This window comes from Erinaceus europaeus, chromosome 7 (assembly GCF_950295315.1).
Source record: "Erinaceus europaeus chromosome 7, mEriEur2.1, whole genome shotgun sequence".
NCBI classification, from domain to species: Eukaryota; Metazoa; Chordata; class Mammalia; order Eulipotyphla; family Erinaceidae; genus Erinaceus; species Erinaceus europaeus.
In genome coordinates, this window is record NC_080168.1 from 13158646 (window position 1) to 13177545 (window position 18900).

An 18900-nucleotide genomic window follows, 5' to 3' on the forward strand; every position below is an offset into this window, starting at 1 on the left:
TATTGTTGTAGTTATTGTTGTTGTTGTCGTCGTTGTTGGATAGGACAGAGAGAAATGGAGAGAGGAGGGGAAGACAGAGAGGAGGAGAGAAAGATAGACACCTGCAGACCTGCTTCACCGCCTGTGAAGCGACTCCCCTGCAGGTGGGGAGCCGGGGTTCGAACCGGGATCCTTATGCCAGTCCTTGTGCTTTGCGCCACCTGCGCTTAACCCGCTGCGCTACAGCCCGACTCCCTCACCCTCTTTTTTTTAAAATATGGAACGTTTCACAAATTTGTGTGTCATCCTTGCGCAGGGGCCATGCTAATCTTTTCTGTGTCATTCCAACTTTTAGTATATGTGCTGCCGAAGCGAGCACTCCACCCTTTTTCTTTTTCTTTTTCCTTTCTTCCTACATGATAGGTTCTGAATTTTTTATGTTTTTTTTTTTTGCCTCCAGGGTTATCACTGGGGCTTGGTGCCAGCACTACGAATCCACTGCTCCTGGAGGCCATTTTTTCCCTTTGTTGCCCTTGTTGTCTATCGTTGTTGTTAATGTTATTGTTGTCGTCGACATTGGATAGGACAGAGAGAAATGGAGAGAGGAGGGGAAGACAGAGAGGGGGAGGGAAAGACACCTGCAGGCCTGCTTCACCACCCATGAAGTGACTCCCTTACAGGTGGAGAGCTGGGGGCTTGAACCGGGATCCTTACACCAGTCCTTGTGCTTTGTGGCATGTGTGCTTAACCTGTTGCACTACTGCCCAGCCCCCTCTGTATTCCCTTTTAACAACTATGTACTATTCCACCATGAGGCCGTGCTGTTTGAGTCTGTCTTTTCTATATGTATTTACTTTTATTGAGTGACTGAAGTACCACTTAGAAACTTTTCTGAAGTTCTGGGATGGCACCCAGGATCCCAAACATCCCAGTCATGTGCTTTACTTCCTGGCCTCTCCTGGACTCCATCTAGCCCTGTCCTGTTGACAACTTAGGCTACTGATCTTTGCCCTGATGCTGCAGTCACATGGCCATATGTGTGTGTCTTCGGACATATGCTCTAGTGGGGCCAAGTGCACCAGTCACTCTAGTAACAACTTTCTAGAGTGTTCTAGAGCCTGCTTGCTATGACTTGGCAGCTGTTTGAGCAGATCCTGCTGGTAGCCCTGGTGGGGCTTGACCCTTTGCGCCCCAGTGGACAAGCTGTTGCTCTTCAACTTCCCCAGCAGAGGGCGCCAAGAAGCATTTGGCTATTTGTCACCTGCGCTTGGATTCAGTGGCTTCCCAGCAGCAGGCTTTGGTAACAGGCATAAGCCAGGGGCCTTAGTTCATTCTCTGGCCCTTCCCCAGGGTAGCAATAAAAAAACAAAACAGAGGCGGGTTGAACACACACGTCACTATGCACAAGGACTCAGGTACAAGCACCTGGTGGGAGGAAGCTTCATGAGTGCTGAAGCAGGGCTGCAGGTGTCTTTCTGTCTCTCTTCCTCTTTACTCCCCCTTCTTCTTTCAGTTTCTCTCTGTCCTATCAAATAAAAAATAATAAACTAATATTTGAACAATAATAACTAAAAGACAACTAGGATAATGGCTCAGAGGTAGAGCACAAGACTTGCAGGTGTGAGGGCTTGAGACTGACCCCCAACACCACACATGCCTGAGTTATGGTAGGATTTTCTCTCGGTTGTTAACAGATCAGTCTGGTGACCCAGGTGGGGGCACGGTGGATAAAGTGTTAGATTCTCACGCAGGAGGTCCTGAGTTCAAGCCCTGGCATTATGTGTGCCCAAGTGATGCTCTAGGCATCTCTCTCTCTCTCTCTCTCTCTCTCTCTCTCTCTCTTTCTCCTCTCTCATTAATAAATGAGTATTTTAAAATAAATCTGTTGGAGCCAAGAGGTAGGTCTCCCCAGAGTTCCTGTCTTAACACTTCAAAGAGCAAGTTCATTCCCCAACAACACATCAACACATGGGAACACCATGGATAGCACCAGGGGAAGGTCCACAGAAGGTGGGTGGTGCTGTGGAGTCTCTTCTCTTTTGATCTGTTTCTCCATTCTTCTACCTGGACTTTTTTTTTTTTTTTTTTTTAATGAAAAAGGCAATCTGCTTGGGAGCAGTAGAATCATGCATGCACGAGGCCCTGGCAACAGTGAATAAACAGATAAACCTCCTATTTTATTTATGCTTTTAAAATATTTATTTGTCTATGAATGTGAGGGAGAATCAGAGCATGACTCTGGCACTTGCGATGCTGGGGATTAAATAAATCTTGAGGGAAAAGAAAGTACTTGCATTATATGATTAATCTTATTATTGTCGTTCCAGTTCTGAAGACTTAATTTTTTAAATATTTTATTTATGGGATAGAGACAGAAAAATTGAGAGAGAAGGGGAAGATAGAGAGGGAGACAGAGAGACACAAACACACACTGGCTGCAATGCTTCACTGCTTGTGAAGTTTTCTCCCTGCAGTTAGGGACCAAGGGCTTGAACCCCCGCCCTTACACATTGTACCCCTATGCACTTTACCAGGGATGTCACTACCTGGCCCTGAAGATTTACTTTAAAATTTTTTTTACTTTATTTATTTATTTATTTTATGAGAAAGAAGGAGAGAGGACCAGAACAATATTACTCTGGGGTATGTGCATGCTGGGAATGGAACCCAGGGCCTGGTGCTTGAGGGTCCAACACTTTATCTGCTGAACCACCTCCTGGGCCCTTGTTAGAATCTCTCCATTGCTTGTCTGCCCCCAGCTTACAGGCTCCAGGAGATAGTTCCCTCCTCCGCCCCGGTTGGGGTCCCCCATCCCCCTCCAGTGATGAGGCACAAGCTGGGGGTGGGCTGAGCCCCCCAGGGCCGCGGCTGGGTTGGGTGGCTGCCTGTCCCTAGAGCCCCTCTAGGAGGGGGCTGGGCTCCGCTGGCTGGGTGCCCGCGTCTCTCTGGTCCTCAGCGGCTCTAGCTGGCGGCTGCTCCTCCCCCCGCCCGCCGGGTGAGTCACGCGCAGGATTTATTTCCCCGCAATTCATTTCCGCAGAGGCATCGGATGTGCCCGCAGGTGGGCAGGCGGCTCTGTCACGGCTGCCACCAGCCCAGAGCCCGATTCATTGTCAGGCTGACAGCGTGACTCATCCGCACCCCAGGCTCAGCTGAGCGACCGGGTGGGGGCAGGAAGGGACCATGGAGAGAGCCACACCCCCACATCCCACCTGCCCCCCAGCCGCAGCACTGTGTCACTTCCGCCACTGGGGTTTTGCAGTCCCCAATAAGAGCAAAGGGGTGCAGGGGCTGGTGAACTCCATCTTCAGCCTGCACCAGGCCTTTTCTGACCCCCTCCCCCCCACTAGTGACTCTTTTATGCCTTCTGATTTGGGAAAAGGGGGCCTCCTTCATGCACCCCTCTTCTGGGTCCTGATGGCTACAACAGGCAGAAACGGTCTATGGACACCTCTGCCGCCCCCGATATCAACCCCACAACCCTCTACTGCCCTTGCTGTCACCCCTAGAATACACATCTTTGTCCTGGGGTCTCCTCTGGTTCCTTTATCATCTGAGGACCTGTTTCCAGCTGTGAGCAGCAACACCAGGCCAGGACAGTGTGTGTGTGGGGGGGAGGGGTGTCAAGGGGGGTGCGATGGGCCAAGGGTTCAGGTCCTGGGTTAACACCCCTGGACCCCAGCTGGGAAAGCAGGAAGGGAAGGGTGGTGGACAGCTGCGGAGGGCAGGGCTGCCCCAGGCCCCGAGGTCCCCGGGCCCAGTGCAGCTCCCACCCAGAACTCACACACTGTGGAGCCCCTGTTACTCAGCTCCCAGCAGCCTCCAATGCTTCCGAGAATTCCTGCTTCACAGAGCCATTAGCTGGCCAATGGAGCTGCAGCATGGTGCCTCTCTCTCCCTCTCTCTGGCCAAGAGGGGGCAGTGGGGACAAGCCAAGTACCTTGTTTACACCACACTCAGCACCCTCACTGCCCCTCTGCCCCACCCCTCCTGTATGGGGCTCTCACCTGCTGCCTTGCCTTGACTGGGTCTCTGCAGAACCCCACCCCCAGCAAATGGGATTTAGAACTCTGTACCTGCACTTCACTTCTATTGCCACCAGGGTTATTGCACTGAGGGGCTCAGTGCCGGGACTACAAATCCACCACTCCAAGCGGCCATTTCCCCCTCCGCACCCCATTTTTAATTAGTAAGATGGAGACAAACTGAGAGGAGAGGGGGGACATAGAGAGGGAGACAGAAAGAAAGATATGTGCAGACCTACCTCACCACTTGTGAAGCTTCCCCACTGCAGGTGGGGACTGGGGGATTGAACCTGCGTCCTTGCACATAGTAATGTGTGCACTCAACCATGTGTGCCACTGCCTGCCCCTGTCCTTGCACTTTTATAGTCTGCATGCTTGACACTGGCCTGAAAGAATCCAAACTGTGGTAGAGCAGAAAGAAGAAAGGGAGTAAAGAAAAGGAGGAGCAGATCAAAGGAAAACAAATCTCTCTCGGGATCCCCCGCATTAACAAATGGCCACCATTTGTAGAAATCTCCCTCTGCACCGAGGCAAGGAAGGAGTGAGAGCAATGGGTAGCCCGAGGAGTCCAATGGAACATGTCAAATGCAATTTATTCCATCTCATTTTGGTTTAGCAAAGGGAAATAAATGGTGAGACAGTCAGAAGACCCACGCTGCAGCCATGTGCCTTCCTCCCAGAAAGATCCGCTCTTATCCACAGCAAGGCGAGAGCAAATGGAGCCGCACAGAGAATATGACCATTTAGACTACTTGAGGGGGGGTCATTAGAGCAGAGCCCCCATGATTGCTGGAGAAGTGCTCTGTGCTCTGATTCTGGTGAAAAATTAGTTATTTAGCCCAGGAGGTGGCACAGTAGATGGAGTGTTGGACTTGCAAGCATGAGGTCCTGAGTTCAAACTCTGACATCCCCTGTGCCAGAGTGATGTTGTGGTGTTCTCTCTCTTTCTTTCTCTCTCTCTCTCTCCTCTACACCTCCTCCTCCTCTCTGTATCGTTTATAAATCAATGAATTGATGTCTTAAAAATCAATAAAAAAAAAAAAAGAAAACAGGCAGAACTATGTAAGGTTTACTTTCTTTTTCATCACAAGATTGAACAAAGATTCAACATTTTGCACATATTACTGTCTTGCTGTTTCTTTGATTTTTAGAAAATTATTCTTATGTGGTCCGGGAGGTAGCGCAGTGGATGAGGCATTGGACTCTCAAGCATGAGGTCCTGAGTTCAATCCCTGGCAGCACATGAACCAGAATGATGTCTGGTTCTTTCTCTCTCTCCTATAATTTCTCATGAATAAATAAATAAAATATTTTTTTTTATTTTTTTTATTTTTATTTATTTATTATTATTATTTTTTTAATTTAAGAAAGGATTAATTAACAAAACCATAGGGTAGGAGGGGTACAACTCCACACAATTCCCACCGCCCAATCTCCATATCCCACCCCCTCCCCCGATAGCTTTCCCATTCTCTATCCCTCTGGGAGCATGGACCCAGGGTCATTGTGGGTTGCAGAAGGTAGAAGGTCTGGCTTCTGTAATTGCTTCCTCGCTAAACATGGGCGTTGACTGGTCGGTCCATACTCCCAGTCTGCCTCTCTCTTTCCCTAGTAGGATGGGTCTCTGGGGAAGCTGAGCTCCAGGACACATTGGTGGTGTCTTCAATCCAGGGAAGTCTGGCCGGCATCCTGATGACACCTGGAACCTGGTGACTGAAAAGAGAGTTAACATACAAAGCCAAACAAATTGTTGAGCAATCATGGACCCAAAGCTTGGAAAAGTGGAGAGAAGTATTAGGGAGGTACTCACTGCAAACTCTAGTGTACTTCTACTTTCTTATTTAAAAATAATTTAAAAATAATTTAAAAAATTATTCTTATTACGGGAGTCTGGCGGTAGCACAGCAGGTTAAGTGCAGGTGGCGCAAAGCACAAGGACTGGTTTGAGGATCCCGGTTTGAGCCCCCGGCTCCCCACCTGCAGGGGAGTCACTTCACAGGCGGTGAAGCAGGTCTGTAGGTGTCTGTCTTTCTCTCCTCTTTGTCTTCCCCTCCTCTCTCCATTTCTCTCTGTCCTATCTAACAATGATGACATCAATAATAACAGCAATAAAAAATAATAAGGTCAACAAAAGGGAAAAATAAATATTTTTTAAAAGAAGAAAAAAAATTATTATTAAACAGAATGTCTTTAAACTCTCCTGCTTTCCTCATTGGAGGAAGAGAAATTGGGGTCTGGACAGGGGAGACAGCATAATAATGGCTATACAAAGAGACTTTCTTTTCTTTATTTCTTTTTTTTTTTTTACCAGAGCACTGCTCAGCTCTGGCTGATGGTGATGCAGTGGATTGAACCTGGGACTTTGGAGCCTCAGGCATGAGACAAAGAGACTTTCATGCCTGAAGCTCTGAGGTCCCAGGTTCAATCCCCAGCATCACCATCAGCCAGAGCTCGGCAGTGCTCTGATGTCTCTCTCTGAATCTCTCTAATTAAAATAAAATCTAGGACTTATCAGTCTGGAAGCAGAGCTACGAGCAACAGCAGATCGCTTTCTCTCCTCTCCTCTCCTCTCCCGGATCAACTAGGAATACCAAAGGAGACAACCCGGGACCGAAACAAGACAGGACTAGAATGACCACAGGAACCCAGTAAATCACCGGTGAGTACAAACATGTGTGGCTGGTGACAGAGAGGAGAGAGGGGCCTAAGGAGAGATTAAGTGACTGCTAACAGTTCAGCAGTTTATCAGTTGAGACACCACCTCCAGTCTGCTCCACCAACAAGGGGACAGCTGAAGTGAGGAAAGGACTCCCCAGAGACTCACCAAGTGCAACTCTGAGTCTCCATTGCTACTGCCCTCAGAATCTGGAGCAGCGATAGGGAGGGACACCAGGGGACAGAGATTTAACCAGGAAACTCAGAAGACCTGTACCTCGGTGGCATAGCTGAAGGGCTGTGAAAGTCTCTTTGCATAATCACTGGATTATCTCTGCCACACCCTGCTTTATCTCTTGGTCAGGAGTCAGTGATTAAGCTGAGAAGCCTATTGATAGTTTAAAAGCCCTCAGGCTCCCATAGCCTACAGGGAAGAAAAAAAAAAAGAGGCTTTTAAACCACTGAGCTCCAACTCAGGGATTAAAATACTATTGAAACAGCTGTTAACTTGCACCACTGTGAACCCTTTAATTAACTTACTTAGACACAAGTCAATCCAGGCAATAGTGATCAGTAATTTGAAAAGTACTGATAAAGGGAACTCATAACATATTATATAAAATGGTTAAAACAACAAGAAAAAATATTGGAGAATCGAACCAAGACAAGAGTCCAGCTAAAAGTCCTCCAGAGGGTGAAGCACAAAATAACGAGTTCAACATCCAAACATTAGCTAAGGAAATAATAACAGGAGTGAGTAAAGAATTTGAAAAAATTGTAATCAGAAATACAGGAACAGTAAATGAGACTATGGAAGAAAATACTAATTATCTCATGGTTATTAGAGAGCTGAAAGCTGAAATCGCTGAGCTGAGAATGCAAATAGCTGAACAAGCTAAAACAGTTTCAGAACAGGGCAACAAAATAGATGAACTCCAGAAAACAGTAGAGGGCAGAGAGAATAGAATCAATGAGGCTGAAGACAGAATTAGCAAGATTGAGGATGAATTAGAGACAACTAAAAAAGAAGTAAGAGATCTCAAAAAGAGATTAAGAGATGCTGAAAACAACAACAGAGTCCTATGGGATGACTTCAAAAGAAACAATATACACATTATTGGCATACCAGAGGAAGAAAGAGAAGGAGAGGAAGAAAGCATTTTCCAGGCCATAATAGCTGAAAATTTCTCTAGTCTACACAACATTAAAGACATAAAGATTCAAGAAGCCCAGAGAGTCCCAAACAGAATTAACCCAGACCTAAAGACACCAAGACATATCATACTTAGAATGGAAAGGAATAAGGATAAAGAAAGGATTCTGAAGGCTGCAAGAGAAAAACAAAGAGTCACCTACAAAGGAAAACCCATAAGATTAGCAGCAGACTTCTCCATACAAACACTACAGGCCAGGAGAGAATGGCAAGATATCTATCGAGTGCTCAATGAGAAAGGCTTTCAACCAAGAATACTATAACCTGCTAGACTGTCATTCAGACTAGATGGAGGCATCAAAACCTTCTCAGACAAGCAACAGTTGAAGGAATCAACTATCACCAAGCCTGCCCTGAAAGAAGTTCTGAAAGATCTCCTATAAACAACCAGACCACCACAAATAGGACATATATCAAAACACTCTAAAACTCTACAAGAATGGCGTTAAATTATCTTCAATCTTTAATATCAATAAATGTCAATGGCCTGAATTCACCTATTAAAAGACACAGAGTAGGAAGATGGATCAGAAAACACAACCCAACAACATGCTGTCTACAGGAAACCCACCTAACTCAACAAGACAAACACAGACTTAAAGTGAAAGGATGGAAAACTATCATACAAGCCAATGGCCCACAAAAAAGGGCAGGAGCAGCTATTCTCATATCTGACACGACAGACTTTAAAATACATAAAATAAAAAAAGATAGGAATGGAAACTAGTTAGTGCTCAGAGGATCAGTCAATCAAGAGGACTTAACAAGTATTAACATCTATGCACCCAATGAGAACCCATCTAAATACATCAAACTTCTACTGAAAGAGCTACCGCAATATATTAATAGCAACACAATCATAGTAGGGGACTTCAACACCCCACTCTCTCAACTTGACAGATCATCCAGGCAGAAAATCAATAAAGACATAAGGGAGCTAAATGAAGAGATAGATAAACTAGAACTATTGGACATTTTCAGAGTCATTCATCCCAAGAAACTGGAATACACATTTTACTCAAATCCACATGGGTCATTCTCAAGGATAGACCATATATTAGGCCACAAAGATAGCATCAACCAATTCAAGAGCACTGAAATCATCCCAGGCATCTTCTCAGACCACAGTGGAATTAAACTAACACTTAACAATCAACAAAAGATTACTAACAGTCCCAAAATGTGGAAGCTCAACAGTACACTTCTTAACAACTTCTGGGTCAAAGAGGAAATCAAGGAAGAAATCAAAATGTTTCAAGACTTCAATGAAAATGAAGACACAGCTATCAAAATATTTGGGACACAGCTAAAGCAGTACTAAGAGCGAAGTTCATACAAGCACACATTAGGAAACAAGAAAAAGCACAAATAAACAGCCTGATTGCACATCTTAAAGACCTAGAAGAAGAACAAAGGAACCTTAAAGCAACCAGAAGGACAGAAATCACTGAAGTTAGGGCAGAAATCAATAACATTGAGAATAAGAAAACCATACAAAAGATCTGTTGTTAAAATTTGGTGGCTCCAGCTGGCCGGGCTAGCTTCACAGGCGGGTAACAGACATGACCAAAGACATACGGCTGGGCAAGGAAGCTGTATTTCTTTATTCAGGAACAACGATTCATAAACTAAACCAAACTAATCACCAAACAGAACTCTGCTGCCTCTTTCCCCCGCTGCGGCAACAAGCACTCTCGAACTCTGGAACTCTGGAACCCTCTCGGGGTTCCTTGGGGCGGGGCCAAGCGGGCCCGTGAAACTAGCAGGACTGATCCAATTTTCTTGGCGGGGGAGAGCTAGAGCAACCCAATGTAAAGCATACAACAATTCCCCCTTTTCTTTTTAACTAAATGACCACAGTATCAGGGGTGTGGGGTGAACAGAAACCTCTATCATACAGGCATTTTTAAAAAAGAAACTGGCATAAACATGGAGAAACATGTAAGCAAGTAACAAGAACCAGTGTGCTGCCAAGGGAAGGCCTGAGGGGGCCATGTTTTGTCTCTGTGGGCAAAACTTTATCAGCTTAAAAAAAACATTTCTTGCCTCCGGGGGGCATACTTGCCTCGACAGGCATTTGCATGGGGGTGGGGAATGACCTAGAGTCCCAAAGGCAGCTGGCTGCAATACTTACTATGAAACAAAACTTATTAGCATAACCATAGCGCAATCTAACGTTACTAATAGAGAAGGAATTTGAGACTTTTACATATCAACAACGTCTTTTTAACTTTTGTTACACCCATTTAAGATGGAGATGTAACCTAGGTGTGTGCAGGAAAGGAAACCTCAGGCATGAGAATAATTAGCATAGCCATTGTGTAATCTACCATTTCTAATAGAGAAGGTGATTGAGAGTTTTACATATCAACAAGTCTATTTAACCTTTTGTTATACCCATTCAAGATGGAGGCACACCCTAGGTGTGCGCAGGTCTTTAGACCAACTTACTTAGTTAAAATATATTGATTGTTAACTAATTTTTACCTCAGACTTTAAATGTAAGTTAATTTTATCTTTATGAGAATTACATTGAAAACCTTTTTCATTTAACTTTGACTAGTAAGAATTTAGCCTTAAAGTTACTGTTTACCAAACTTTAAACATACACATAAACATGGTCATTAATGCACAAGGAGAGAAACCTTTGTTACGAAGACATGTCATTTCAAACACGAATTTAGATATGTACTGTCTTAGTTGTTGGGGGGGTGCGTTGTCCAGTGCTGGTCTCTTGGGCAGCTTCACTTCTAGGAATTGCAAGTTGTGATCTCTGCACGAATCTCTGCGTACTCCAGCTTGTCTATCTTCAGACCGGAGCTGAGGATCTCTGCCAGGATGTCCAGTTTCAGCAGGGAGCCCAGGGGTCCAGGAGGTCCGGGATTGTTCCAGAATTCATAGCATGAGGGCGGGCAGGCCAGCCTTGTAGAAGGCGCAGGCCTAGGTGCCCAGGGGTGGCGGCCATGATAGGCTGCCGCCGCCCTGCCCCATGGCCCTGCCATGTCTGCTGCCCTGTTCGTAGTGGCCGAGCAGCGTGGAGGGATCACGCGTCCAGTGCCCTGCACCACGCGGTGGAGAGCCGGCTCCTGTGGGCTGGTCTGCATGCTGGCATTGGGCTCCTGCGTGGTGGCATCGGGCTCCTGCGTGTTGGCATCGGGCTCCTGCGTGTTGGTGTCGGGCTCCTGTGCGGTGGCATCGAGCTCTTGTGTGCTGGCGTCAGCCTCCTGCGGGCTGCGGGACTGCGGGGCTGCTGGCGTGGTGCGTGGGGTTGTCTGGGTGCAGCCGGCTGGCTGGCTGTTCCACCAGGTGGAAAAGGCAGCTCCGCGCCTTGCCTCTTGCCCGCTGGCTCTTCCCGACTCATCTGGCTGTTTTGAGTGCGCCCGAGTGCGTGGAAACCACAGAATGGTCCAGAGATAAATGTTCCAGAAACAGCAAAACAGTCTCATAAAGAAAGAGCAGAGGCCTTTGGAGATCTCTTCACAAGCAGAAGAGAAGGCCATAGTACATAGGTAGCCAAATTGTCTTCAAACAAAAGTAAATGTTGGTTCTTTGAAAGAGTAAACAAAATCAACAGACCTTTAGCCAGACTCACAAAACAAAAAAGGGAGAAGACCCAAATAAATCGGATACTAAATGAAAGAGGAGATATCACAACAGACACCACAGAAATTCAACATATCATTCGAGCCTTCTATGAACAACTATATGCCACCAAGCTAGAGAACCTGGAAGAAATGGACGATTTCCTAGATACTACCAACTTCCTAAACTAAGTAAAGAGGAAGTGGATAACATGAACAGGTTCATCACAGCTAATGAAATTGAAACAGTTATCAAAAATCTCCCCAAAAATAAAAGTCCTGGACCAGATGGTTTTACAAATGAATTTTACAAAACCTTCAAAGAAGAACTAATACCTCTACTTTTAAAAGTCTTCCAGAAGATTGAAGACACTGGAATACTCCCTGCCAGCTTCTATGAAGCCAATATCACTCTGATACCAAAAGCAGACAGGGACACAACCAAAAAAGAAAACTACAGACCAATATCTCTGATAAACATAGATGCGAAAATATTGAACAAAATTCTAGCCAACTGGATACAGCAGTATATCAAAAAGATTGTTCATCATGACCAAGTGGGGTTTATCCCAGGCATGCAAGGTTGGTTTAATATACGTAAATCAATCAATGTGATCCACCACATCAACAAAAGCAAGACCAAAAACCACATGGTCATATCAATAGATACAGAGAAAGCCTTTGACAAACTACAACATCCCTTTATGATCAAAACACTACAAAAAATGGGAATAGATGGAAAATTCCTGAAGATAGTGGAGTCTATATATAGCAAACCTACAGCCAACATCATACTCAATGGTGAAAAACTGGAAGCATTTCCCCTCAGATCAGGTACCAGACAGGGATGCCCACTATCACCATTACTATTCAACACAGTGTTGGAAGTTCTTGCCTTAGCAATCAAGCAGGACCAAGGAATTAAAGGGATATAGATTGGAAGAGAAGAAGTCAAACTCTCCCTATTTGCAGATGACATGATAGTATACATGGAAAAACCTAAGGAATCCAGCAAGAAGCTTTTGGAAATCATCAGGCAATACAGTAAGGTGTCAGGCTATAAAATTAACATTCAAAAGTCAGTGGCATTCCTCTATGCAAACACTAAGAAGAAATTGAAATCCAGAAATCAATTCCTTTTACTATAGCAACAAAAACAATAAAATATCTAGGAGTAAACCTAACCAAAGAAGTGAAAGACTTGTATACTGAAAATTATGAGTCACTACTCAAAGAAATTGAAAAAGACACAAAGAAGTGGAAAGATATTCCATGTTCATGGTTTGGAAGAATTAACATCATCAAAATGAATATATTACCCAGAGCCATCTACAAATTTAATGCTATCCCCATCAAGATCCCAAGCACATTTTTTAGGAGAATAGAACAAAGGCTACAAATGTTTATCTGGAACCAGAAAAGACCCAGAATTGCCAAAACAATCTTGAAAAAAAAAGAACAGAACTGGAAGCATCACACTCCCAGATTTCAAACTGTAGTATAGGGCCATTGTCATCAAAACTGCTTGGTACTGGAACATGAATAGACACACTGACCAGTGGAATAGAATTGAGAGTCCAGAAATGAGGCCCCACACCTATGGACATCTAATTTTTGACAAAGGTGCCCAGACTATTAAATGGGGAAAGCAGAGTCTCTTCAACAAATGGTGTTGAAAACAATGGGTTGAAACATGCAGAAGAATGAAACTGAACCACTCTATTTCACCAAATACAAAAGTAAATTCCAAGTGGATCAAGGACTTGGATGTAAGACCAAACTATCAGATACTTAGAGGAAAATATTGGCAGAACTTTTTTCCGCATAAATTTTAAAGACATTTTCAGTGAAACGAATCCAATTAGAAGACTAAGTCAAGTATAAACCTATGGGACTACATCAAATTTAAAAGCTTCACAGCAAAAGAAACCACTACCCAAACCAAGAAACCCCTCACAGAATGGGAGATCTTTACATGCCATACATCAGACCCAGATGAGAGTTTAATAACCAACATATATAAAGAGCTTGCCAGACTCAACAAGACAACAAATAACCCCATCCAAAAATGGGGGGAGGACTTGGACAGAATATTCACCACAGAAGAGATCCAAAAGGCTGAGAAACACATGAAAAAATGCTCCAAGTCTCTGATTGTCAGAGAAATGCAAATAAAGACAACAATGAGATATCACTTCACTCCTGTGAGAATGTCATACATCAGAAAAGGTAACAGCAGCAAATGCTGGAGAAGGTGTGGGGTCAAAGGAACCCTCCTACACTGCTGGTGGGAATGTCAATTGGTCCAACCTCTGTGGAGAACAGTCTGGAGAACTCTCAGAAGGCTAGAAATGGACCTACCCTATGACCCTGCAATTCCTCTCCTGGGAATATATCCTAAGGAACATAACACATCCATCCAAAAAGATCTGTGTACACATATATTCTTGGCAGCACAATTTGTAATAGCCAAAACCTGGAAGCAACCCAGGTGTCCAACAACAGATGAGTGGCTGAGCAAGTTGTGGTATATATACACAATGGAATACTACTCAGCTGTAAAAAATGGTGACTTCACTGTTTTCAGCCCATCTTGGATGGATCTTGAAAAAATCATGTTGAGTGAAATAAGTCAGAAACAGAAGGATGAATATGGGATGATCTCATTCTCAGGCAGAAGTTGAAAAACAAGATCAGAAAAGAAATCACAAGTAGAACCTGAAATGGAATTGGAGTATCATATCAAAGTAAAAGATTCTAGGGTGGGGGTGGTTGGGTGGGGAGAATACAGGTCCATGAAGGATGATAAATGACATAGTGGGGGTTATATTGTTAAATGGAAACTGGGAATGTTATGCATGTGCAAACTATTGTATTTACTGTTGAATGTAAAACATTAATTCCCCAATAAAGAAATAAATTTTAAAAAATTAAAAAAATAAATGAATAAAATAAAATAAAATCTAGAAGAGAAAAAAACTCTCCTGGTGAGATAGGGTTCTCAGTTAAGGGACTGAGGCTGAAAGGTGGCTGAATGTCTGAGCTTCCTGGATTGCCCCCTCCCCCCAATCACAGGCTGCCACAACAGAGATTGGAGCTAGGAGGTAGCTCACCTGGTAGAACCTGCCTCACAAGAGATCCTGTGCATCCTCCCACCACATGGGGGCACCATGGACCGACCACTGAGCAGCCTCTCTGGTCGATTTTCTACTAATTAATTAATTTGCAGGAAGGAGAAAGAGAGAGGTAGAGACACAAAGGCAGAGACCCCGCAGGTCCTCCACCATCCTGGGAGCGCCCTCAATGCTGTCCATGGTGCTGCCTCTGTGAAGCATATGCTCTACCCAGTGAGCCACCCACTGTATCCCAGCTCCTACCTAGGTCACTGAGGTCTAGGGAGTGTGGCATCAGCATATCTTTGGGGGAGCTCGATTCAATCCACAAGTGACTCACTCTCCTAGACTGTCACCCCAGATCACCCCCCAGTAGAGACCTGGGCATGCCAGTCACTACCAGCGAACATTCACTGAGTGAGCCCTGGACTCACACGTGGCTCAGGGGTGACCTGTGCGTGTGACATCACCGTGCATCGGGTAGAGAGTAGGGAGGAAAGGGGGTTCAACCACAGAACAGGGAGAAGCTGTCAGAACCATACTTCCAGCTCTGAGTCCCATCCTAGAGGACCCGCCCCCAGAAAGCCCCGTCCAAGGCTCAGCATGGCAGAATGGGGGCGTAGCCTCTTTGCCGGGTGGCCACTTGGACCAGCCACCGACAGGCAGCAGGACCTTGGAGGTCAGGGAGCATGGAGTCCCCTGGTGGACAAGACTCAACGCCAGAGAGGCAGCTTCTGTCCCAGGGGTGTCTCCCGCCCCCAGGGACCCCCTCCTCCCAGCACAAGAAGAGGGGCTCTGTGCCAGCGGGAGGCTGAGAGGGTGACTCACAGCCTGGAGTCCACAGGCACCCCTGCCCCACTTGGCCGGGGATCTGGCTTTCCAGAAATAGTACCAGTGGGTCCAAGGTCCCCCCACCCCTGCACCCTGCAGTGGAAGCTGAGGCTAAGACTGTCTGCAGCCTCGTGGGGGGAGGGCCTGGGGAGCAGCTGTGAGAAGGAGGCTTCAGGGGAGGCGGAGCACTCTAAGCCCACAGCTGTAAGCATGGAGTCCTGCATGTCCTTCCTGTACCCTGAACCCTCATCCTGTCCACCAACCCCCCACCACCCCCACCCCCTCCACCCCCCCTCCCGCTGTACTCCATAAATCAGGGCTGAGAGCGGTAGGGGGGAGCCACCTGCTGGCCTCTCCCTGCTCTGCATTCCTTGCCTCATCACCCTGTGGAGGGCTGGGACTCACACACCCCCAAAAAGTCACTTCCCTCACCTCCCCCAGGCCTTCAGGGTAGGATAGAGCAGGGGGGGTGGGGGGAGACAGAAGAGCACCCCCCCACCTCATGTGTAAAGGGGCCTGATGGAGCCTGTGGGGAGAGGAGCCAAGAGGGTCTAGGTCAAGGAGACTCCAACATCCATGGACAGACTGAGGCTTGTGTGCCAGGAGGGGATGCCGCCACAGTAGGGAGAAGGGCTCAGCCTGTTGTGGGTACTGGGGGACCCCCCCAGGATAAGAGGCAAAGCCCCAGCTCACTAGCAGGTGATTTTAACCAGTGAATGGAGGTCAGCTGGGAACGGCGCAGAGGGTGGAGTGTAGGACTTGCACACATGAGGTCTGGGGTGTGTCTCCGCTAATGTGCTGGCCACTGCTTTGCAATAAATGAATCCAAAAAAAATATTCTTTTTTAACTGCTCAGCTCTGGCTTATGGTGGTGCTGGGGATTGAACCTGGGACTTTGGAGGCTCAGGCATGAGAGTCTCTTTACATAACCATTATGCTAAGTACCCCAGCCCATAGATCCTTTAAAAAATATTTTATTTATTCGTTTAATGGATAGAGGCAGAGATAAACTGAGAATGAAGGGTGAGATAGAAAGGGAGATAAACAGAGAGAGACCTGAAGCCCTGATTCACTGCTTATTAAGCTTCCCCTACAGCTGGGGATGGAGGGCTTGAACCTAGGTCCTTGCGGATGGTAATGTGCACTCAATTGGGTGTGCCACTGCCCTGTCCCTTAAATCAGTCCTTTTAAAAGTGAGTTGCTTCCCTTTAAGCACCACCCTCGACTGTTGGATGGGGAAGTTGGGGGTAGGGGATGGGGAGGGGCTTTCCCATCAGGAGAGTCCAGATTGAGGGTCCCTCTCCCCCCTCCCCAGCTCAGACACTTCTGGCATTATCCTATGCTCCAGTGGGGCCTAGGAGCTAGGTGGGGTCTCCCCAACTTTCTCTGCTCGTTGACGTTGGGGAGAGGATCAGATTTGCAACCCATTTGCCTGACCCCAAGCCTGAGCTCTGCTTCTGTATTTGAGACCATGCCAGGTGTCCAAGCTGACTGCTTGCTGGTGGAGGGGGCTTCTCCGGGGCAGCTCCCTGGACCCCAAGCTCAACAAGCTCTGCCACCACCCACCCCAGGATCCTTCTTTATTCCTGACCTAAAGGGCCCTGCACTTTCATTCTGCTCTGGGGCCCTGCAGACCACAAGGTGGGTCTGGCCTGCCTGCTAGCTGCACGAGGCTTTCTGAAGCTTTATTCATTTTCTATTTACTAACTGAAGATTTTATACATTTTGTAGATAGAGAAATCGAGAAGGGAGAGAGGCGGACAGACACCTGCAGCACTGCTTCACTGCCCATGAAGCTTCCTCCTTTAGGTGAAGATGAGGGGCTTAAACCTGGGTCCTTGTGCATTATGGTGTGTGCACTTAACCAGGTGAACCACCCCCCAGGCCCCAGATTTATTTACTGATTTACGAGAGAGAGAGAGAGAGAGAGAGCATCACCACTGTGCCAGGAATCAAACTAAGGACCTTGTGCTTGCAGGTCCTGCGCTCTACCCAACATGCCACCTTGCACACTGTAATCCTGTCCAGCTGCTGCAGTGTCCCCAACGTGCGATGATGTGCTTTGCCCCCATCCCACCCCAGCATCCAGTAGGTGAAGCCACCAGTCTCAGCCACGCTGGAGGACAGCCCCCAGACCGTGTCCTGTGCACACGCTGACCTGTCCTCTGCTGGCTCTTGGGGCCTGGGAGGGGGGCCTCATCAGCCTAGGGCTCTAACCTGCCATATGTGTGGATCTCCAGTCCCCTTGGGGTGTCACTGAGTGCTGACCCGGGGGAGAGACCAAGGGTAGCATCCTAGGAGCCAGCAAAAGCAGACCCATTTTGGGGGTGGCCATGGATTTCCAGGGGGCCCATCTTCTTTGTGGTTAATTTCCAGGAGGTTGGGGAGGTGGGGAAGGCCAAAGTGAGGGGGCATCCCAGTGGTCAAGGGGGCAGAGAATTCTAGGTCCCTCATGTTGTCTGACTCTTCTGGTGGACTTCTCTCTGCATGTCTCTCACTCACCCCACTTCCTATACAAGGCTCTCTCTCTGTTGCTCTGGGGTCTGGCCTTCTTTTTGCAGTGAGGGAGCCTCGTGCATGAGTGATTTCACAGTAGCCAGATGCACGTTCTCATCTGAGAAAGACAGAAAAGAGGAGAGACACCACAGCACTGCTCTACCATCTAAGGCACCCCCTCTCCCACATGTGGCTCCAGGGCTCTGAGCTATCTTCTCACCCCTCCTTTCTTCCCTTTCTTTTCTTTTTCTTTCTTTTTTACATTTTATGTATTTGTGAGAGAGATAGTAAGAGAGACAGAGAAAGGAGAGAGAGAGAGAGAACACCAGACATCACTCTGACATATGTGATAACAGGGATTGAACTCAGTACCTCATGCTTGAGAGTCCAGTACCTTATGTACTGTGCCACCTCCCAGATGGCTATTTTCTTTCTTTTTAAAGATTTATTTGTTCATTTTATGAGGAAGGGAGAGAGGGAGGGAGGGAGGTTGGGGGGGGAGAGGCATACCAGAGCATTGCTCTGGACCTCACTCATGAAAGTCCCACATTCTGTCTGCTGAGCCCCCTCTCTGGCCTTGGGGTGCTCTGTCTTTTCTGGGGGGCAGTTGTCCATGTGAGGCCTGCTCCTCTGTGCAATGTCCAGAGAGATGGGTGTCACAGAGGGACGCCAGAACTGCTTCTGAATGGCCCACACACGGGGCCTTCCCAGGTCGCCTGGGGGCCCCAGCAACAGGATTATTGGGGGATCGCGCAGGGCATTCTGTGGGACCCACCTGCCCCAGGTGGGGATTTGCCTGATGACGACCCTTCCTGGGAGACCCCCAAGCTGCCCCCTGCCCCCTAGATCCAGAAACAATGCAGGGCAGTGGCTGGGCTCAGAAGCCTGTGCTCAAACTGGGCCATGGACCCTTTCATCTCCCTGCACAATCTCAGCACCCCACAGCCACCCAGCAGCCGCCTGCACCCCCGCGTGCAATTAGGGCGCTAATTAGGATCCTTTGATCA

At 47.1% G+C, this 18900-nt stretch overlaps 1 non-coding gene across 1 annotated transcript; it reads right to left on the bottom strand.

Annotated features, from left to right (window-relative positions):
• Window positions 1-250: 250 nt before the first annotated feature.
• LOC132539598 (U6 spliceosomal RNA) lies at window positions 251-358 on the bottom strand. The gene has a single exon (XR_009550939.1). It is a non-coding gene; the product is annotated as a U6 spliceosomal RNA (small nuclear RNA).
• Between the last annotated feature and the right edge of the window lie 18542 nt (window positions 359-18900).